The sequence below is a fragment of the Hemitrygon akajei genome, chromosome 5 (genome assembly GCF_048418815.1).
Source record: "Hemitrygon akajei chromosome 5, sHemAka1.3, whole genome shotgun sequence".
Classification (NCBI taxonomy): Eukaryota; Metazoa; Chordata; class Chondrichthyes; order Myliobatiformes; family Dasyatidae; genus Hemitrygon; species Hemitrygon akajei.
In genome coordinates this window covers 91138139-91161870 of record NC_133128.1, presented here as the reverse complement: position 1 = coordinate 91161870, position 23732 = coordinate 91138139, and the positions used below count along the sequence as shown (strand labels likewise).

General features: G+C 42.9%; 1 protein-coding gene across 2 annotated transcripts in view; it reads right to left on the bottom strand.

Annotated features, from left to right (window-relative positions):
* The window catches only part of vwa8 (von Willebrand factor A domain containing 8), a 501727-nt gene that overhangs the window by 85943 nt on the left and 392052 nt on the right, over nt 1-23732 (bottom strand). The gene's annotated exons all lie outside the window — the stretch shown is intronic.

The window sequence follows — 23732 nt, the reverse complement described above, 5'->3', positions numbered from 1 at the left end:
CCATGTACCTGTCCACTAGTCTCTTAAAAGACCCAATCGTATCTGTCACTGTCGCCGGCAGCCCATTCCACGCACTCACCACTCTCTGCATAAAAAACTTATCCCTGACATCTCCTCTGTATCTGCTACCAAGCACCTTAAAACCGTGCTCTCTCGTACTAGCCATTTCAGCCCTGGGAAAAAGCCTCTAACTGTCCACATGATCAATACCTCTTCATCATCTTATGCACCAGTACTCCAAGTGGGATGAGAGGTCACCTCCACAGATCACCTCTCATCCTCCATTGCTCCAAAGAAAAAAGGCCAAGTTCACTCAACCTATTCTCATAAGGCATGCTTCCCAATCCAGCAACATTCTTGTAAATCTCCTCTGCACCCTTTCTATGGTTTCCACATCCTTCCTGTAGTGAGGCGAACAGAATTGAGCACAGTACTCCAAGTGGGTCTGACAATGGTCCTATATAGCTGCAATATTACCTCTTGGCTCCTAAACTCAATCCCACGGTTGATGAAGGCCAATGCACCATATGCTTTCTTAACCACAGAGTCAACCTGCACAGCAGCTTTGAGTGTCCTATGGACTTGAACCCCAAGATCCCTCTGATCCTCCACATTGCCAAAAATGGTAGTGCCAAATATGGCAGTAACCAGGAACTTGGTTGAAAATATCGGTTAGCTCCATGATCATTACTAGTTGGAAGTCTAGCTGCAAGACTAGTCACAGATTTCTAAATTGAGATCACGTTAAAAAACAACTGCAGTATATTACTCAAACAAAATATACTTCTGTTGTTGGATTTTACTAGTGAGTCTCTTCCTCACTGATCTATGATAGCTGTTTGATATAAAGTACATTAAGCACAGGCGAGCTTTTTGTAGTGAAAAGACTTATTTCTTCCCAGCTGAGAAAACTCTTCAACCGCACACAATTCTTTAGGACATGAGTGAGGCGGGTGGATTATCAGCTGTGTGTTGCCCACCTTTGGCAATGGCTACTTTCCAATGAAATCATTACACTGTTCAAGTCAGCAGAGTGGACACCATTGGTAATGTGGGAAACATCAAACCAGAATAAAAACACTGGCAGTAGTTTTAACCCCTTAAAGGTGCAGCACTGACAGGTTAAAAAGCTAAGATCAAGTTGTAAGGAGAGATTTAAATGTGATTCGACCCTGGTAAATGCTAAAATAAAATAGAAGTCTGTAAGCCAAAATAGTGTTAGCTTGGAGTGGATCTGTTTTGAGAAAGTACAAGAGAACCATTCCACAGCAATGTCTTGAGCAAGTCAAGGAAATATAAGTCTGCAGACTTAATAGTGGAAAGTGGTGAGAAACATGATTGTCTGGGCTGAAGGTAGTAAGAGATAAGGAAGGTGTAGCTAGTACCACCACGATTTAAAGTTCAAAGGTTCAAACTAAATGTATTATCAAAATACATAAATGTTACCAAATACAATCGGAGATTAACTTTCTTGTGAATATCTTCAATTAATTCAATAATCTTAATAGAACTAATGAAAGATTGCACCAGCCTATATGCAAAAGACAACAAACTGCAAATACAAAAATAATAATAATAAAAATATTAAGCATTAAATATTGAGAACATGAGATGAAGAGTCCATGAAAGTGAGTCCATAGGCTGTGGGATCATTTTAGTGATGGGGCAAGGGAAGTTCAGTGAAATTATCTCCTTTGGTACAAGAGTCCGGTGGCTGAGGAGTAATAACTGTTCCTGAACATAGTGGTGTGAGTCCTGAGGGAAAAATACCCATGTAAGGGGCTTTGAAGGGTAGAAAGAGGGGCATTCTCTTTGTTGCAAGGGAGAAAAGAGTTTTTGTCTTAGGCTAGATCACGGCTGGTGCTAGTGCTAAGATAGGGAAGAGTATGGTCAAGTTAGAGTTAGAAAGATAGAAAAAGAAAACAGACTGTTGGATCTGTGGCTGCCCTCCCCCGACATTGCAGAGATCTGCTTGTTCAGTGACTGATAAGAATTATTTTGATTTCTGTCCAGCTACCACTGTAGATGTTTGTTTATCTGTATTGTATTTATGCTAAGTTCTAATAAAGTGTTTTCTTATGGTTTAACAATGTGTGAAGTACCTTCTTTGTTTGTGGATGCTTATGCAAATACCCTGAGCTGAATAAGAAAGGAAAATAAAATGAATTAAAAAATAATTTTTCGCTACAAAATTGGCGTAGTTGGCAGAATTCAGCATAATGGGTGCCATGTGTTGCAAACAACAGGATGAGATTGAGATTAAGGTACTGGGATCGACGAACAACACGCAGCAGTGGCCAATATATTGTCTGCATGTTGTAGGGTGCTAGTGGACCTGGGCTTGCTACAGGATGATAAGTTTGAGGAGTTTCCAGTGGAAGGCAGGACAGGTTTAGATGAGGATGAGGAGATATTGAATCGGCATGAACCATAAAACCATAAGATATAGGAGCAGAGTTAGGCCATTTGGCCCATTGAGTCTGCTCTGCCATTTCATCATGGTTGATCCATTTTTTCTCTCAGCTGAGATGGAACTGGGTAGAAAGAGTTGAATCCATAGGGTGGGCCTCATCACAATCCTGTTTGAGGGCCAGGAGATAGCAGAGTGTTGCCTTCACACTAAACTAGTTTCTGAATAAACACACCAGTCCTTCCTTCCCCTCACCACAACTGTTCCTCCCACTCTGATCTCTCTTTTCATGGACTGATCTCGATATAACCGAAGTACTTAAAACAATTAAACAATTTCCTACAAAAGGTAAAGAGAAATTGCAAAAAGAGTTTGGAGAAAGAGGGATTTACTACTAAATTAGAACTAGAAGCAATGAAAATTTTTAAGATGGAACTACAACATTGTGGCCATTACACAGATTTGGCTGTCACAAGTACAGGAATCGCTGTTCAATGTTCTGGGATTTAGATGTTTCAAAAGCAACAGGAAGAGAAGTTAAAGAGGTGGGGAGTGGCATTGTTAATCTGGAGTAGTATCAAAAACTGCAGAAAGGGAGAACGCCATGGAGAGATTGTCGACTGAGTCCATGTAGTAGGTAGTCAGAAACAGGAGAGAGCAATCACTCTATTGAGAGCATTCTCTAGACTCAGCATTAGCAACAGGGGTACCGAGGAACAGATCAGGAGGCAGATTATGGAAAGATGCAGAAAATAACATGGTTGTTATCATGAGTGACTTCAACATCTCCTCAGAGGAAAGGATTAGATGGGGTAGAATTTGTTAAGTGTGTTCTAGAAGAATTCTGATGCAATATATAGACAGGCCGACTACAGGAGAGGCCATATTGGATCTTGTACTAGGAAATGATTTGGTCAGGTGTCTCTTGGTAGGAGAGCGTTTTGAGATAGCAAACACAACTCCTGACATTTACCATAGCAATAGAGAGGGATAGGAGCAGATGGCATGGAAAGGTGAATTGTGATGATATTAGATAAGAACCTGGGAGCATAAATTGAGACAGATGTACTCAGTGAAATGCAGAATGGAAATGCAAAGGTTGCTTAGGGAGGACTTGCATGGGATTCTATATAGGTATGTCCCATTGAGGCAAGGACAGAATGATAAGATGAATGAACTATGGTTGATAAGGGATGTAGAATGCTCAGTCAAGAGGCAGAAAGAAGCTTACTTAAGGTTTAGGAAGCAAGGATTGGACAGGACTCTGGAGAATTACAAGGTAGCCAGGAAGTTGTTTAAAATGGAGCTAGAAGATGGCATGAGAAAGCCTTGGTAAGTAGGATTTAGGAAAACCCTAAGGCAATCTACAGATATATGAAGAACAGAAGGATGAAAAAACATAAAGAACAGAGTGAGAGTAGGACCAAAAATGGATAAAATATAAAATGAGGCAAGAAAGTTTCTTAATGAATACTTTGCAGTGTAAAATAGGTCCATATGCCAGAACATGTTGAGAGTAAGATAAAACTTCTGTAAAACATTAGGAGAGACAAGGCTTCCCAGACTGGACACGATACATACCATGGGAAACAAGGGAAGAGAATGACGTGCCTTTGGCGATGATCTTTGGCAGGGCAGTAGATGATTGGAAAGTGGCAAATGTTATTCCTTTGTTCAAGAAAGGGAGTAGGAATAACACTGGGAATTACAGACCAGTGAGTCTTTCTTTGGTGCTGAACAAATTATTGGAGAAGATTCTTAGACACTGGATTTATGAGCATTTGGAGAAGAAAAGTCTGATTAGGAACAGTCAGCATGGCTTTGTGAGAGGCAGGTCATGCCTCACAAGCCTGAATGTATTTTTTTGAGGATGTGACAAAACACATTGATGAAGGTAAACCAGCAGATGTGTTTGACAAGGTTCCCATGGTAGGCTCGTTCAAAATATCAGGAGGTATGGGGTCCAGGAAAACTTGGCTGTGTGAATTCAGAATTTACTTGCCCGTAGAAAGCAGAGGCCGGTTGTAGATGGAGCATATTCTGTCTAGAGGTCGGTGACCAGTAGTGTTCCACAGGAATCTGATCTGGGACCTCTGTTCTTTGTGACTTTTAAACATGACTTGGATGAAGAAGTGAAAGGGTGGGTTTGTAAGTTTGCAGATTACAAAAAGTGGTGCCAGTGTTGTAGATAGCGCAGAAGTTTGTTGAGGGTTACAGTGGGACATTGGTAGGATGCAGAGCCTAGCGGAGAAGCGGCAGACAGAGTTCAAAACAGAAAAGTGTGAATTGATTTGCTCTGGAAGATCCAGTTTGAAGGAAGAATTCAGAGCTAGTGGCAGGATTCTCAACAGTGCAGAGAAACAGATCTTGGATCCATCTGTCCAAAGATCCCTCAAAATTCTCCCGTAAATTGATAGGGTTTTTAAGAAGGCATATGGTGTGTTGGTCTTTGTTAGTCGAGGGATTGAGTTCAAGTGCCAAAGATAATGTTGTAGATCTATAAAACCCTTGTTAGACTACACATGGAATATTGCACTCCAAAGAGTAAAGCACTCACTTGTTCATCCTATCCTCAGAAGACATGCTCTCCAATCCAAGTCAGCATCTTGGTAAATCTCCTCTACATGTGGAAGCTTCAGAGAGGGTATAGAGCAGATTTACCAAGATGCTGACTTGGATTGTAGAGCATGTCTTCTGAGGATAGGATGAACAAGCGAGGGTTTTACTCTTTTGAGTGAAGGAGGATGAGAGGTGGTGTGACAGTAGTGTACAAGATGATAAGAGGCATACATTGAGGGGACAGCCAGAGATTTTTCCCCAAGGTGGAAATGGCTAACATAAGGGAGCATCATTTTAAGGTAATTGGAGGAAAGTATAGGGGGGATGTCAGAGATAAGTTTTTTCACACAGAGAGTGGTGGGTGCACGGAACACCCTGCCCACAGTGGTGGTAAAGGCAGATATAAACTTTAGGGATATTTAAGAGGCTGATAGTTAGACACACACGATAGGAGGGTTATGCGAGAGGGAAGGGTTAGACTGATTTTAGAGCAGAGCCCGTACAGTGCTGAAATGTTCTATGTAAATCAAATGCTGGAAACACTCAGCAGATCAGGCAGCATCCATGGAGAGAAACAGAGGTAATGTTTCAGGTCTAAGACTCTTCATCAAAACTAGGAAACAGAAAAAAAAAGTTAATTCCAAGTTGCAAAGAGGCTCTCTCTCTGCAGGGAAGTTACCTCAAATCGAATTTGTTTTTTCTCTTTCCCAGTTTTGACAAAGTATTTTCTGCTTTTATTTCAAACTTGCAGCATCTTCAGCTTTTTTGATCATGGTATTCAGTGCATGGGAATTAAGTCAAATGTGACCTGATCTTATGCTAGGGCTGCACAACCTGCTTCTGCTCCTAGCTGCAGAGAGAACCTTGCCTCTGCTTTACCAGTGCTGAATGCCACATTCATTCAGGCATTTGAAACTCTTGGCCGAGGTGAAATTACTAATCAATTGAGGTTTCTGAACCATCAGGGACTGTTGAAACAGGCATTTTAGACAAAAGGCACAACCCCCACAATTTGAAACCATAAGACAATACAGCCGGTGTTGGTTGATGACACTTTCCTCATCCAGCACTTTCTTAATACAAGTTTACATCAAGGTTAGTATTTGATGCGAACTTAGTGTTACAAAAGTTCCGAATAAGGAAAGTGTTACTGAACAAAGTTGGCTGCATTGTCTTATGGTTGCAAACTGTGGACTCTTGCCTTTCTCTAGTAAAAATGTTTGATTGGTTATTTGAAGTATTCCAGGGAATTGGAGTCATCCTACATTGCTGATGTACTGTAACAGATTCTTCATTCCTTGCTCCCATGAATGATTGTGGATCACTGGCACTGTACACAAAAGCTGAGGAATTTGTAGAATCAATAAGTTCAGTAAAGTGCAACTAGCTTGTGCTTAAATGGCTTCTTTCATGAATTTAGGATGCTCTGAAGCTCTTTGTGGTCAATAAACAGAAAATATTGGAAACACTCCGAAGGTCAAGCAGTGAAGAAATAAATCTGTTTTCTCCCTTTTTCCAGTTCAGATGAAGAGTCCCAGGCTTAAAACATTAACTGTTTCTCTTCCCACTGAAACTACCTGAGCTGCTGTGTGTCTCCAGCATTTTCTGTTTTTAATTTAGATTTCCAACATCTTCAGGTTTTCTTTTTGATTTTCATATACCGCAGATTCCGGATTTTAAGCCGCTACTTTTTTCCCACATTTTGAACAGCTTTGAACTCTGCGGCCTTTAATCCAGAGCGGCTAATACATGGTTTTTTTTCATGCCGCCTCGTAAACATTTTGCCTCGTAACAGTAGACCAATAAAATTGATGAGTAGTTCACAGAGGTCCAATGAAATTGTACGATAAATCAAGCGCACTTTCACAATTAAATTATTGTAAATCAGTCATTTGTACTCACCCTCATCAACATGGAAAACACTCGAAGAAAAGCATTGTGCTGCCTTTATGGCAGTTATTTAGTTTATAATATTTTCGCTTAGTAATTCATTTTCTAGTTAAAGTTAGAAGAGTTTTAACTATATTTGTTTTCTGTACTACATCGCGGGATGCTATGATGTCACACCCGGTTTCGCCGCGTCTTGTGGGATACCGGTTTGCGATAAACGGGACGGCGGGGGGGGGGAGCGGCGGAGCGAAAACGCTGCTTTTAAGTTAAAGGCGATCAATAACTTTTCCTGGTAGGCTGCAGTATATATATTTTTTACCAGTCGTTAGGAGATATTGGAATGTTGTTCAGTAAAGAAGTATACGCAACGTATATTTAAAAGTAGCCGCGTTACGGGCACGGTTCGAAAAAAAGCATTTGCAATATGTATTTGTTTTTGTTACCATATGGATTTAATTAAAAGTTAAAAAATCCTCACGTGTAATATCTTTCTGTGTAAATATCTCATATTACAACGTGGGACACCTGCGGCCGAAAATCCGGTGCGGCCTTTACAAGTAAAAAATTGATTTTATTTCTAAAATTAGAGCCAGCGGCTTTTAATCAGGTGCGCTCTGTAGTCCGGAATCTACGGTACTTCTCTGGTCAATACACAGAGCTCTGTTTGGGTGGCAGCCATTTTGCACCATCAGCATTGTGACAATAGCCAGATCATACGTTTTATTATATTAGTTAAGGAAAGAAAAGAGGCAGAGGAAATTTATTTTTCATTTAAGGATTATAGCACGGAACAGGCCCTTCCGGCCCAATGAGCCACATCACCAGCAATCCACCCATTCAACCCAAGCCTAATCACAGGACAATTTACAATGACAAATTAACCTACAAACCAGTATGTCTTTGGATTGTGGGAGGAAACCAGAGCATCAGGAGGAAACCCACATGTATCATGGGAGGACATACAAATCTCTTCTAGAGGAAGCTGGAATTGAACTCTGATGACCTGAGATGTCACAGTGTCGTACTAACAGCTATGCTACCGTGGCAGTCAAACTCGTGTTTGTATTGGTATGGCATCTAGCCAAGTCGTACAGAAGAATTCCAAAATGCTTGAATTATATTGCAACTGCTCTGCCAGTTATGCTGGGAAACCCTAGAAACACCACGTGCTGCTGCACTACATTCCTTAAAATAGCTTCCTCTGTCAGGGGGGACTGGAAGCTCAGCAGACTGCACGTAGTTGCCATATGTTTGTAGACCCACCCAGCCAGACTCTGCTCCTTGGAGTTTACTCTACACTAATAAATCACTGAGTGTATGAGCAAGGAGGAAGACTGTGGGGGAGCAGGCACCACTCATACATGAGGCTTGTGCTTGCAGTTAAAGGTTCATGGCTCCACCCAGCAGTGCTCCTTCTTAGCTACCCCAGGAGACAAGCAACTGTGTGGTCTGAGTTCCAAGAAGCCTGTAAGTTCGTTCTGTGCAGCCAGTACACAAGTTGCTTCAGTGGTTTGGGAAAGGCTAAAAGACTCTGTTCAAAAGTTGATTCATAGAAAATAGAATAGCAAAGGAACAGGCTCTTCAGACCACCATGTCTGTGCCGACCATAATGTCAAACTAAACTAATCCCATCTTCCCGCACATGATCCATCACCTGTAACAATCTTCAGACGAGTGGTCCCAGATGCAAAGTAAACTCAAAGACTCGATAGAAGAAATTAACAATGAAGATTTATTTGGAGAATAATACAGGGAATAATCAAACTCAGTCCTGTTGAAGGGTCTTGGCCCAAAACATCGACTGTTTACTCTTTTCCATAAATGCTGCCTGGCCTGCTGATTTCCTCCAGCATTTTGTATGTGTTGTTTTGGATTTCCAGCATCTGCAGATTTTCTCGTGTTTGTGAATCAATCTAAGAGCTCACTTACTCAGGCCTTGAGCACGCGGACCAGCAGTTCACACAGACCAGCAGTTCACACAGAACTCAAATCCAGTACACAGACCAGCAGTTCACACAGAACTCAAATCCAGTACACGGACCAGCAGTTCACACAGAACTCAAATCCAGTACACGGACCAGCAGTTCACACAGAACTCAAATCCAGTACACGGACCAGCAGTTCGCGCGGACCAGCAGTTCGCACGGACCAGCAGTTCGCACGGACCAGCAGTTCGCACGGACCAGCAGTTCACACAGAACTCAAATCCAGTACTCAGCTGAGAGCTGGTCCAGAATAATCTTAAATAGAACATAAAACACAGAAAATGCAGGCGGGTCAAAATCAAAATCTAGTCACTTAAGAATGAGAAGCATAAGGAAACCGTATTCACATCAGGAGTGTCATGAAAAACAGAGACAGCATATGATAAAAGTCTCATGATACGACTCTAATAAACTCAAATATATGATGTCCAGGTGCGTTGAGACCTGCCATTGACTGGTGCCCCTCACTGGACCGAAGGGTTCATGACAGCATCCACCCCCAACCCCCATGGCTGGCACCTGATGACCCAAGCGATCAGGATGTCTGTTATGAAAGTCCATGATTAATTGAAGGTCCGATATCTTTCCTCCAGGCCATCGCTCTTCCACTCCACGAGATATTGTATCTTGCCAAGAACACGATGACAGTCTGGTAGCCATAGCCCTCAAGTCCACAAGATATTGTATCTTGCCAAGAACACAACGAGAGTGTGGTAGTCACCTGTGTAAACCTGTTGTCCATTGACAAAACAAGGAGGAAGAGGAGCCTTGGGAGCATGGGTCAAGGGACCGGAAAGTACAGGCTTAAAGAGAGAGTAATAAAAGGTGGGATGGATATACAATATACAGCATAACAGTAAGTGATACGTCATTGGATTTATTTTTTAGAGAACCTTAAAAAGGCCGATGTATTTGGGAGCCGATTTCCAAGATTCCACCCACATGGGAAGGTTCTGGGTGAATGCCAAACCCGTTGGCCCAGACAGAAGGATTTGGTCACCTTCGATGTTTGGCCTGTTGTTGATAGCAGGCCATTAAAGTCGATCTTGCCTTACAAAACGTCTGCCTGCACCTCTTAACCCACTCCAGGAATAGTGGTAGACTGCCAAACTGACATTCGAAAAGGGATATCCCAATGCAGGAGTGAGAAAAGGTTATTGTGCATGAATTCTGCCAAAATAAGATGGTCATTCCATGTCATCAGATCTCCCAAGACCAGACAACTTAGGCATCTTTCTAAATCTAGATTCACTCTTTCTGTCTGTCCATTAGTTTGAGGGTGGAATCCTGAGGATAAACTAACAGTTGCCCTGATGAGAAGACGAAAGGCCCTCTAGAATTTGGAAGTGAATTGTGGGCCTTGGTCCAAGGTGATATCCCAGAGGAAGCCGAGAATCCAGAAGATATTTTGTACTATCAGTTCTGTTGTCTCCACTGCAGCTGGTAGTTTGGAGAGAGGAACAAAGTGACAAGCCCTCGAGAACTGGCCCACCACAACCATAATGAGAGTATTCCCTCAGGATGGAGTAAGGCCAGTGACAAAATCCACTGAAATATGTGACCAGTGACAAGTGGGTATAGATAGAGGCAGTAGAAGCCCTTGGGGTAGTGTTCAGAGTTCCTTATTCCAGGCACACACACCACATGCCGAAATGTAGTCTTTGACTTCTTTGGTCGTGCCTGACTATCAGAACTGCCTCTTTATAAAGTCCAGAGTACAACAAACTCCTGGGTGACCAACCATGTGGGAAGCCCACCCTCAATTCAATGACTTAGTGCAGACCACCTCAGGGACAAAGACAGGACCAGGTGGTCCATTTCCGGGATCAGCCTCGTGTTGTTCCTGGGCTCTCCGCACCATGGAATTGATCCCCTATCTAATGGTAGAGACTAGCCTCAAATTGGAGAGAATGGTCTCTGGGATCTCCTCCTTATCTGAAGTTTCAAACTGCATAGACAGAACGTCCGGTTTCTGATTCTTGGAAACAGGTCCGTTGTAATAATAAAATTGAAGAACAATGACCAACGTGCCTGATGAGAGTTCAGTCTCTTGGCATCCTGAATATAAGTTAAGTTCTCGATCAGTCCATTCCAAAAAGGGGTGTTTGCCTCCTTCCAGCCAATGCCTCCACTTTTCAAGAGGCATCTTGACGCAAGGATTTCCCTGTTGGTGATATTGAAGTTTATCTCAGTGGGAGAGAGACGCCTGGCAAAGCAGGCACATGGGTGTAGCTCCTGGTCTGAAATGCTTTGTTGAGATAACACAGCTCCATTTTGATGTTCAAGGTGTCAACCTCCACTACAAAAAGTAGGGCCGGATCAGGAGAAACAAGGACAGGTGCAATGGTAAATCTGTTCTTGAGATCACAGAAAGTGGCTTCTGCCTCTGGAGTCCAATGGAAAGGCCAGTAGTCTTTTAGTGAGGTTGGTAAATGGAGCTCTGCTTGTACTGAAATTGCAAATGAAGTGTTGATAGAAACTGGTTAGCCTAAAAGGTGTTGGAATTATTTGTCTGACATAGGTTGTGGTCAATTTCGTAATGCTAGAGTCTTGTTAGAAATGATAAAACCCAGAAAAGAAATATTGGAGACGTGAAATTCAAGTTTAACAGAAAGTTGATTCTCTAGTAGATGTTGATTCTCCGTACATGGCGGACATTTTCCTGAAGTGACCGAGAAAAAAAGCAATATCATCAAAATAAATAAAGACAATGTGGTTAAGCATCTCCTGGATTGTGTTGTTGATTAACTTCTGAAAGACTGCTGGAGCATTAACTAAACTGAATGGCACCACCAGGTATGCATAATGTCCGGTGGGCATGTTGAAGCAGTTTCCCTTTCATCTCCTTCTCGGATCCAGATCAGGTTGTAGGCATTCCGAAGATCTAGTTTAGTGAAGACTGTGACTCCTTGTAATGATTCAAACTAAGTGTTCATTAGAGGAAGTAGTACTGGTTCTTACTAGTAATTCTATTTAAACTTTAGGAATCGACACATAGTCTCAATCTGCTTTTCTTGGATACAAAAAACCCCACTCTGGCAGGCAAAGTGGGCAGTCAAATAACCCCAGTGTCAAAGTCTCCTTAATGTAATCCACCATAGCTTCCCTCTCAGGAGTAGATACATAGTCCCTATGTGGGGGAAGCATAGCAGCCTTCCTCTTGCTGAACAGCTCCAACAAATCCGAATACTCTGAAGGCACTCTAGACAACTCCACTGAGTTAAAGTCCAGTCTTCAGGAGTCAGGAAGCAACTCAACAGATGACATTGTTTACAGCAAGCCTCTCAAAACCTCTGGGAAGGCCCTTTACATGGCACAGGGTCGACCAACCCTGAATGGTGCCAGAAGACCAGTTAATCCAAGGATTAGGAAGATGTAATAATGGATAACCAAGGATTGGAATGTCTGGAGAAGGAATAAGATGGAAATGAATTGTTTCCTCGTGCCTTCCAGTAGACGACTTGACAGCAATGGAAAGATAAAAGATTTATTTGTCCAGGTTCCAACAGTCTACCATCCAGGATCATAGCAGAGGTAAGTTTGGTCGAGGTAAACTTTGGGAATTTGGATTCTCTCTGCCAGTCCAATGTCCAAAAAAATTCCCCACCTAATTCAGAGTCTACCTAGGCCAGGCATGGGTAAACTACGGCCCGCGGGCCATATGCGGCCCATTAAGCTTTTTAATCCGGCCCGCAGAACTTGATGAAATTATATTAATAAACCTTGTTAACACCTCAGATCCATCCTGAGAATCGCCACAACAAAACTAAATCCAGACTTTGATGCGCTGGCTAAAAAGGGAGACCAACAACACTGTTCCCACTGAAATTTAAAATAAGTTTCTTCGTTGTGTTATGTAAAAAAATGCATTTGAAAATATTTTTTTCAATAAGCCTTACATGTTACATGTCATTTCTGTTAAGTGATGGACATGAGTAGTGCGCAGGTGCACGTACGTTCTCAAAATAAAAAATGCGCTCCAGATCAAATAACGCGCTCCGCATACTGGCGCGCTGTCACTGTTCTGTCAGTGACACTGGTCGTTGTTGAGTTTTGGCACAGGGGACAATTGAATAAGAAGGAGCAGGACAAGTAGACCTGCATCTCCTACCGTTTTTGAAATAAAGACAGTCAGGAGGAGAGTGATGATGATAATATCTTGAAGGATAACAGAATTTTCAGTGCTTTAAAATAATAACTGTTACTATTAAAAAAAGCTGTATTTTATTCATTTAATTTTCAGTGTTTTAAAAGTCATTTCAATAAATAGCTAAATACCGTGGGACTTCAAAGACAGATATTTTGTTGTAATGCATTTGTTCATTTTCAATTGAAATTAAAGCACATGTTTTCTACATATCCCATGATATTTTATTTTCTCTTATGAGGTGTATTACCAAAACACTCCATCCATCTGCTCCTGGTCCGGCCCACCTGTCAAATTTTAGAACCCTTTGTGGCCCACAAGTCAAAAAGTTTGCCCACCCCTGACCTAGGCTCTCGGAGAATGTTGATGTCTACTCCAAGGTAATAGTGATGGTAAAAACACTGGGACTTGAAGCAGCAGAGACACTGGAGAATGTTACAGTTCTCCCCTCACTGGATGGTCCTGGCAACTTGGGGCAGGCAGGTGATTCAGAAGTGACCAGCCTTTTCACTACATAGGCAACACCTCTGCTTCATACATCTCTCTTGCTCTGCTAGGGACACCTGGGTTCTTCTGGAGGTGACCAAGCAGATCTGTGTAGGTTATGGATTGAGGAACCGGGGTAAGCATTGGGTGGTTCTGAGAACTGTCCCTCTGGGTGAACTTGCCACATCCCTCCTTCCTTTCAGAAATACGGCTGTGGATTCTTATGGCCATGTTCATAAATTCCTTCAAAACCTCCACCTGGTCCTTGTCACATTATCGTGCTTAAACTGGTCAATTAATCCCCATCTAAACAGAGCTACCAAAACCTCATTGTCCCACCCGCTCTCTGCCACTAGGGGACAAAAATCAATGGAATAGTGGGCAATGGATCGCACTCCCTGACACAGCTGGAGGAGTCTGCTGGCTACCTCTGAGCCCCTGACTGGATGAAAGAATAGTCTCCTCATCATTCTTAGAAATAAATTTATATCGGAACACATGGGAGTGTCCTTCTCCCATAAAGCTGCTGCCCATGAAAGGGTTTTGCCTGAGAGGAGGGAAATTGTATAGGCCACCGTACTCTTGTCGAGGAGAACTTTGTGGGTTGTAATTCAAAGACGAGGATGAATTGATTTAGGAACCCACAGTAAGGGGAATGTGAATCCTGCTTACGGTCTCGGAGTTCTTCCACAATGATACAAGTATCTCCTGGAAAAACTGCTCATGCCAACTAACTTCTGTCCTTAGCAGATCAATGCCAAGAACAATAATCTCCATTGGATCCAAGATTGGCCGAGTCCTGCTGTAATGATCTACAGACACGTGGACCCAAGTGCAGAGTAAACTCAGGAGTTGATAGAAGAAATGACCAGTGAAGATTTATTCAAAAAGTAATACAGAGAGTTGAGCACACAGAATTCAAATTCAGAACTCAGCAATAAATGTTTGACTAGAATAACCTTAAGTAGAACATAAAACACAAAAACTAATTACTTAAGAATGAGAAGCACAAGGAAACCACATTCAGGTAATGAGAATCACAAAAAACACAATAACCACTTACTGACAAAAATAGTCATTAAGCAACCCTAACAAACTCCAATAAATGACGTTCAGGTGCATCAAGACCTGCTGCTACCTGACATATAGGATTCATGACATAACCCTCCATTACCTGTCCATAATAGACACATAACAGACATAATAAATACATGTCTGTTCATGTGTCTGTCTAAAGCACTCTTTAGACATTGTATCTGCTTCCTCCACCTATAACCATATAACCTTGCCTCTCCTGGCAAGGCTTTGCATTCATCTACCACTGTCTGTATGAAGGTTCAAAGATTCAAAATACATCTACTATCAAAGAATATATAAATTACATAACCTTGAGATTTGACTGTTTACAGACAGCCACAAAGCAAGAAACCTAAAAGAACCCAATTTAAAAAAAGACAAACACCCAAAGCACAGAGGAAGATAAAAAAACACAGATCATGCAAACAATAGAACTGAGTAACAGCATTCTGAACAAAACTGAGTCCTTCAATGTGAGTTCCAGTAACAGCCCGGAGAAGGCCTAAGCTTACAGGCACGAAGCACAGCAGCCAGGGCACCCTCAAGCCTTAGTGTCAAGGGCAGAGGAGTGAACATCACAGGAGAGCAAGCGAAATCGGCCTGACCCTGGCCTCCGGTCCCGGCCTTTTCAGTCTATCTGAGTCTGCCTTTAAATTGTGCCTTGCATTAGGATACAGACCCCGTCGGAGTGAAATGGTCTGGTCCTACACCACGCCACCCAACCCGAAGCCGTTCCTGACCTCTCCAAATCAACTTGGTGCTTAGAGCGACCTAACCTCCCACACGGGTTAATTGGACAGGCATCAAATCTCCACTGCCTCGACTCCTGCTCTCCCGCTCCATCTGCATTGATTTTGTAATACTCCAGCATTTCATCTCTTGAATTCGCTTCGCCTTCATTTGTCTCTTCATTGTTTGCAGTGGTAGTTCATCACAATTTACTTCAGAAAACATGTGTTGCATATCTTCCTTTAACTCCCCACCTCTCACCTTAAAGCTATGTTCTCTAGCATTTGATACTTCCACCCTGGGGTAAGAAAGTAAAAGAACGATGAGCTCCCTTTGCAGAGGCAATAAGAACAGCCTAGGTTCTGACCTAGGACTTGCCTCCACACGACACACAAGCAGGTCTGGAACTCTCCCTGTCCATGCAGAGCAACAATGAAAATCCAGCTTTCCAGGCAAGAGGAAAAGATCCAATGAAGGAGGCACACCTGAACTCTCCGAGCAGCCTTTGAACATTATTTTAACAGACTTTTAGTTGGTGGCACTCTTGCCTTTGAGACAAAAGGTTCTGGAGTCAGGTGGACCCTGAAAGTGAGGTGACCAGTTGCTGTGACTTAAGGCTGGTTGCTCACATGGAAAGAACAAACGCAGAGGCAGTACAAGGGGCAGGTAGTTTGCCCATCATCCTTGGTAGGATCCTGCAATTAACCAACTCAAAAATATCCACTCTGCATTGGCTGAACACGTTCTTAACCCTTATTTCTCACACTCTTTTATTCTCCTTCCAGTATATGTGGATGTCCCTTTCTGTCTGAATTCGTCTTTTTTTTCCTCTTTTGTCTCTTTGCTATAACACCAATGACTCTTTGGGGCATGTATCTTTGATTTATGAAGCTACTTCTAACTTATAATAAATAACACGCCACACTCTCTGTTCACAGTGCACTGCATCAAAATTCCCATAATACATGATAAATGTTTTGCATTAACAAAATATTTTCCAGGAATGCTTTGATAATCAAGGAATGACTGGTAATAGCTCTTGGTTAAAGTTCTAAAAATCAGAGAGCAAGAAACACGGCAGTGTGAGGGATGGACGGATAATGTTTTGATGGAATTTTTAGGGATTTGTCCTGAACAGAGCAGTTGATTCGGCTTTAGTTATGAGACCAAGTGGAAAAGGAAGCACATCTTTGCCACAGTGTTTCTGTGCCTTGCTGCAACCTGCTAGATGTTGCTGTGGCTACAGCAGGGACTGGACAGGGAATACCCTCGCAGGACAGTCACTGGAGAAACAGAGTGAGCAAAGATGGCCACTAGGCAGCCTTCTGGACAGGCATGGCAACATTGAGGGACATCTTGCTAGAATGGGGGGAATGGATCGTCATAGGACTTGCCTGAAAGCATCCTCCATGACTGAATGGCACTCCACACTGGAGCTGACATGGTGGTTAAATAATTGCATCAGACTCATCCTCAGTCCTTCTTCACAACCTCAATACTGTAGGTGTTAAAGCCCCAGGGGACTGTTCTGCAAGATATATCCACCATGTTAGGGCATCAGACACTGCATTATAACCCAGAAGCTGCACAAAGTCCTCACTGGAGGGAGTGCTGATGTCCTAGTCACAGACAGATACAGTACAAAAATAGGCACTTTGGTTCATGCAGTCCACACTGACCATCAACTACCTATTCACACCAATCCCACTGTCCCTCAATCCCAACAACTCCGCACTATTCTACTACTCACTTACATACAGGGGCAATGTACAGCTGCCAATTAACCAACTGACCTGCCTGTCTTTGGGATGTGGGAGGAAGCAAGGCTGAGGGGAGACTTAGAGAGGTATATAAAATTATAGGTAGGGTGGACAGTCTTCTGCCCAAGACTGATACCTGAGCCCAAGACACAGATGAGACAAAAGAGATGATTGTGGACTTCAGGAAGGCACAGGTTGACCACTTTCCAATGTACACTGCACAAAATTACTCTATGTACACAAAACAGGTGACCCACAACACCCTCTCACTAGTCAAGAAGGCACAATAGTATCTACACTTTCTGAAGGGACAGAGGCATGCAAGGTTCCTAACCCCCATTCTAACAGCTTTCTACAGGAGCACCATCAAGATTGTCCTATTCAGCTACATCATTTTGTGGAATGGAAGCTGCAAGGCACTGGACCGGAAGACCCTAAAGAGGCCAGTAGAAACTGCCAAGAGGATTATTGGGATCTCTTCCCTACTTGTGATATTTAGCAGGAATATTACAGACAAAGGGCCCAAAGCTTTGTTGAGGATCCCTGCTACCTACCCCACAATCTGTTTGACCCACCACCGTCAAGAAGGAAGTACAAAAGCACCAGGACTAGGACTGCTAGAATGGGCAACAGTTTCTTTACTCTGGCTATGAGACTAATGAATACACTGCCACCAGAGCAGCAGGCTGTTTACTTGTGATGTGCTTTACTACACACATTTTGAATTATATTTTATATATATTTATAATATTTTGCTTTATGCGCTGTGTGTGATATATGTTGTGTGGGTGTACCATGGTCCAGGGGAACATTGTTTTGTTTGGTTGTATATACATACAGTCAGATGACGATAAACTTGATCTTGAGCAGGTGACAGAATGGAGAGATACAGTCCATGTGCAAGGAGATGTGTATCTTAAATTGGCATCATGGTCAGAATAGATATCATAGCAAAAGGGCCTGTTCCTGTGCTGTACTGTCCAATGTTCCAGACTGTGGATGGCACAGTGGTGCAGTTAATAGGGCCACTGCTTTACAGCACCGAAGATCCAGGTTCAATCGAGCCATTGAATGGTAAATAGATGTGTAGTTACAGCCCTCAGCCAGCAGGTGGTGGCATGGCCTCACTGCAGCTTGCTGTTGCTCAATAGAATCATTTCTTCAGCCTGATGATGAATAAAGGTTGCTTCATGGTGGTGTTTGAGTGTTTACAAAGGAAGTGGTCAGCTTCCCTAGTGGGCTGGAACCCAGGTTCCAGAGTACAGGCTGGAATTTGAACACTTGAGCAGGACGCTACTATAGCTCGGAGCAATGGAGTTCAGAATGCAATCTCTGTAAGCAGGTTGCACATCTCCCCATGGAATGCATGGGTTTCCTCTCACAGTCCGAAGATGTACCAGTCAGTAGGTTAACTGGTCATTGTAAATTGTCCTGTGATTAGGCTAGGGTTAAATCGGGGGTTGCTGGGTGGTGAGGCTCAAAGGGCCAGAAGGGCCTGTTCCATACTGTATCTCTAAATAGATAAATAAACTTGCAAGGTGTAAGTACTTGAATGTGGTTACTGCTGCACTGTTGGAAACCAGGAAGCTACAGCTTCCCACAAACACCTATGTGATAATGAAAATCAAAGATATAGCAGAAGCTGAAAATCTAAAATAAAAACAGAAATAGAAACATTCAGCTGATCAAAGACCTGAAACATTAATTATGGGGGGGGGGGGGTCTCTTCCCATAGATGCTGCCTGACTTGTTGAGTATAATGTCTGGGTAAGCTGGTTCAGTGATGATCAGTATATGTGGGTGAATCCCCCTGCTCTTCTTAAAAAGTGCAAAGGGATCCTGTATAGCCAATGAAAGGGATGACAAGATTGAAGCCAAGAAGAGACCATATCCAATCCACTGTAGCATGGACCACCCTGCTGTCTTCCAACCTGTGGTTACTTAATTGAAGACATGGTCGTCTGGCAAGGGGAGTAGCTCAAAGTTGACTTTTGTTGCCTCATTTGTTGCTTCCCCTTCTCAAACCTTAAGTGGGCTCCACCCAAATGCCTGTGAAATTATTGTGTTCTAGCAATTTCAGGCAAAAGCTATTTCTCTTACAGTCTCAGAGGCATACAGCATGGAAACAGATCATTTAGTCCAACAGGTTTGCTACCCAAGTTTCCCACCTAGGCTAGTCCCATTACCCACGTTTGACCCACGTCTCTCGAAGTCTTTCCTATCCATGTACTTGTCCAAGTACCTTGTAAATGCTATTAATACACCGATCTCAGCCACTTCCTCGGCTTTTCATTTTATATACTGACTGGCTTCTGGGTGAAAACATTCTCAGGTTCCTACTGAATCTCTCTTCTCTCACCTTATACTTATGCCCTCTAGTTCTTGACCCCTCCCCCCATTCTTTTCTATAGGGAAAAGAATGTAAGTTGCATTGCAATGGCATCTACACTGGCAAACTTCTGCTTTAGAACAAGGTAGTGTTAGACAGGATGCACTGGCAGTTTTCAGCCTTCACACTTCTATCACTGACTGCATCACCGTGAGTGACTCAGTGGCACAGCTGGAAGAACTTTGCCTTGCAGCAACAGAGACTCAGGTTTAATCCTGACCTCCACCACTGTCTCTGTGGCGTTTCCTCCTGTATCCTAAAGATGTGCGGGTTGGTGGGTGAAATGCTGCTGTAAATTCCCCCACTGTGTCAGTGAGTGTTGTTGATCAGGATGTGCGGGTTGGCAGGTGAACTGCTACTGTAAATTCCCCCACTGTGTTGGTGAGTGTTGTTGTTAGAACATAGAAACATAGAAAACCTACAGAACAATACAGGCCCTTCAGCCCACAATGCTGTGCCAAACATGTCCTTACCCTAGAACTACCTAGGCTTACCCATAGCCCTCTATTTTTCTAAGCTCCATGTAGCCATCCAGGAGTCTGTTAGAAGACCCTATCGTTTCCACCTCCACCACTGCCACCAGCAGCCCATTCCACACACTCACCACTCTCTGAGTAAAAAAACTTACGCCTGACATCTCCTCTGTACCTACTTCCAAGCACCTTAAAACTATGCCCTCTCGTGATAGCCATTTCAGCCCTGGGGAAAAGCCTCTGACTATCCACATGATCAATCCCTCTCATTATCTTGTACACCTCTGTCAGGTCACCTCTCATCCTCTGTCGCTCTAAAGAAAAAAGGCCAAGTTCACTCATCCTATTCTCAAAAAGCATGCACCTCAATCCAGGCAACATCCTTGTAAATCTCCTCTGCACCCTTTCTATGGTTTTCACGTCCGTCCTGTAGTGAGGCGACCAGAATTGAGCACAGTACTCCAAGTGGGATCTAACCAGGGTTCTATATAGCTGCAACATTACCTCTCGGCTCTTAAACTCAATCCCATGGTTGAAGAAGGCCATGCCTTCTAAACTACAGAGTCAACCTGCGTAGGTTGAATGTCCAATGTCCATTGAATGTCCAATAGACTCGGACCCCAAGATCCCTCTGATCCTCCACACTGCCAACAGTCTTACCATTAATGCTATATTCTGCATTCTGCCATCATATTTGACCTACCAAAATGAACCACCTCACACTTATCTGGATTGAACTCCATCTGCCGCTTCTCAGCCCAGTTTTGCATCCTATCAATGTCCCGTTGTAACCTCTGACAGCCCTCCACACTACGCACAACACCTCCAGCTTTTGTGTCATCAGCAAATTTACTACCCATCCCTCCACGTCCTCATCAGGTTGTGCAGGTTGGCGGGTGAACAACTACTGTAAATTCCCCCGCTGTTGGTGAGTGGAGTTGATCAGGATGTAGTGATAACAAAATAAGGGGATTAGAGTGGGATTAGTGTAAATGAGTGGCTGATGGTCAAAACAGACTTGGTGGGCTGAAGGGCCTGTTTTCATGCTGTATTCCTATGATTCAGGGTCATTACAAAGACAAAATGGTTATTTGTCTGTACTCCTTTACTAGAAATAAAAGAGTTCACTTCACACATTTCAACATCTCAGAACAAACTGAGTTAAAGTCAATTTGGGAAGGTAGATGGTGTTCCCATGGAGATTACAAGATTCTCTTATTTTTTTTATCTAATGGGACAGACTGACTGCTGTAAATTGATCCTAGCACGCAGGAAAGTGGTAGAATCAGGGAGAGTTGATGGAAAATAAGGTGCTCCGAGAGCATGGAATTGCACAGCATAGGAATACGCTCCTCATGTGCCAACCATGAAGCCAGTCTAGCTTATCCCATCTGCCTGAACAAGGTCTGTCGTCCTCAATTCTCTGCCTGCTCATCTGACTAAATACCTCTTAAACACCACCATCATATCTGCCTCCACCCCTTCCTCTGGCAGTGTGCTCCAGGCACTTGTGTGTAGAAAGACTTGCTTTGTAAATCTCCTTCCCCCCTCTCATTTTAAAGCAATGGCCCTCTAGTATTTGACATTTCCACCCTGGGAAAAAGACCCTGACTGTCCACCTTATCTATTCCTCCCATAATTTTCTATACAGTACCTTCTATCAGGTCACTTCTCAGCCTCCAACACTGCAGAGAAAACACTTCAAGTTTTTGTAACCTTTCCTTATAGCCAATACTATGAAATTCAGCAATGATCCTAGTGAACATCTCCTGCACTCATTCCAAAGCCTCTACAGCCTTCCTAAAGTGTGGCAACCAGAACTGCACACAACCCTGGAAACGTGGTCTAACCAAAGTCGTGTATAATTGCAACATGACTTCCCAACAATTATACTTAGTACTCTGACTGATGAAGGCAAACTTGCTGAACACCTTCTTTACCACCCTATCTACTTGTGTTGTGACTTTCAGGGAGTAATGGACTTGCACCCCAAGTTCCCTTTGTAATTCAATATTCCTAAGGGTCCTGCCATTTACCAAAACTTAACACTTAACACTTGTCTGGATTAAGCTCCATCCGTTATTTCGCTGCCCAAATTTCCAATTGATCTATATCTAACTATCTAACTATTTTTATGCTGCATGTAAACTTACTAATCACATCTACATTTCATCCAAATCATTGATATATTTAACAGATAGCAGAGGTCCTAAGGCCACAGGTTACAGTCATGTCTGCAGTGTCCAATCAGAAAAGCACTCCTCTACCATCAGCCTTCTTTGGCCAATCAATGCCTGGGGGGTGGGCTAAGACCTGTTTTGAGTGCTAGATGCCTATGTGGCAAGGCAGAGTGAGACAGAAGTTGCATTTTTATTGGACACTTCATCTCAGTGTCCCAAAAGCTTCACAACCAATGAAGTACTTTACAATGCAGTTATTACACACAGGGAGCACTGTAACACTCAGTTTACCTTTGTCAGCAGATGCCAATTGAGAAACAAATACCGCTACTTTTCTGAATGGATTATTTTTGCAAGTTTGCACCGACTTGCACTTCACATATCTTCTACCAACCAATTCAATTAGGCAGCGTAACCAAACATAAATTCATATCTTTGGCTTAAAACATATCTTTTATGTATTTAAGTGAGGTTGTTGGGTTAGACTAATTAGTACAGCTGAAAGTGCATTTATCACAATAAGTACATTCCTCAGTGTCAGAGAATAACCTGATACTAATTAATTGACAAAAATGTTTGAAAAGATTATTGACAAGTTTCAAAGGTTTACAGTGGTTAATTTAGTATTTAAGAGATTTCACAATTTGTATGTTAATATGGAATTGAGTGTTCAGAAGAAATGCAGGTACTGTAACTTAACCATTGTTATGTTATAATCCAGCACCCATCATCAGCAACAGAGGGGATTAATACACTATTAATACAGAAAGAATGATTGCATCCAGCAACAGTCTGGGAAGTGTACTTTATGTGCCAGCTGGCATGGGAAGATTATGCAGGGGTTTACATTTAAAAAATCACAAGGGTTAATCGGGAGAAAGAGAAGGTAACAGCAAAGTGTTCCTCTGGAAGTTCACCAAGCAGTGGTTGGCCTTAGCTGAAGTGCCAAAGATAGTACTGGACACTGCACAGCAGTGAAAGGACACTGCACAACAGTGAAAGGCCCTTAGAAAGGACACAGAGTTGTTCCCAAGCGCGATGGACATTAATTATTAGAAGTTAGAAATGTTCCGATTGTTCTCTTTGGAACACAGCAGCCTAAGTGATGGTGGAACAGAGGTATTTAAGAAGAAGGAAAGCTTTATTAAGAGTCCAGTACTCAAACAACTATTCCCACTTGAGCCATAAGATCCGGTGCAATTGGAGCAACACACAATCTGCTGGAGTCAAGTAGGAGGAGAGGGAGGGCTTTGAAACTGGAGCCTGGGGTGATTGGTGCACTGAAGAGGGGTGAAAGACAATGGTCAAGTGTTTTCAAGTGAGGGGAAGAGAGGGGTGGAGTTGGGAGACACAGCTGAATGATGGAGGTAGACAGAGAGAAAAAAAAATCAGAGACAGATTCAGTGAGGTAGCGGGAGAGGATGGAGATGATGAAGACAGTTGCTGCAGGGAGATAAACAGGAACACAACAGACCCCAGTGCTGGAATCTGATGATGAGAAGTATTGGGAGAGAAGTGGATGGCAAGAGGAAACAGAACCAGATAGGGAAGGGGAGGGTGTGTGTGTGTGTGTGTGTGCGTGTGTGCGTGCGTGCGTGCGTGCGTGCGCCTCTCTCCTCACCATTTTCACTCCTGATGCAGATTTTT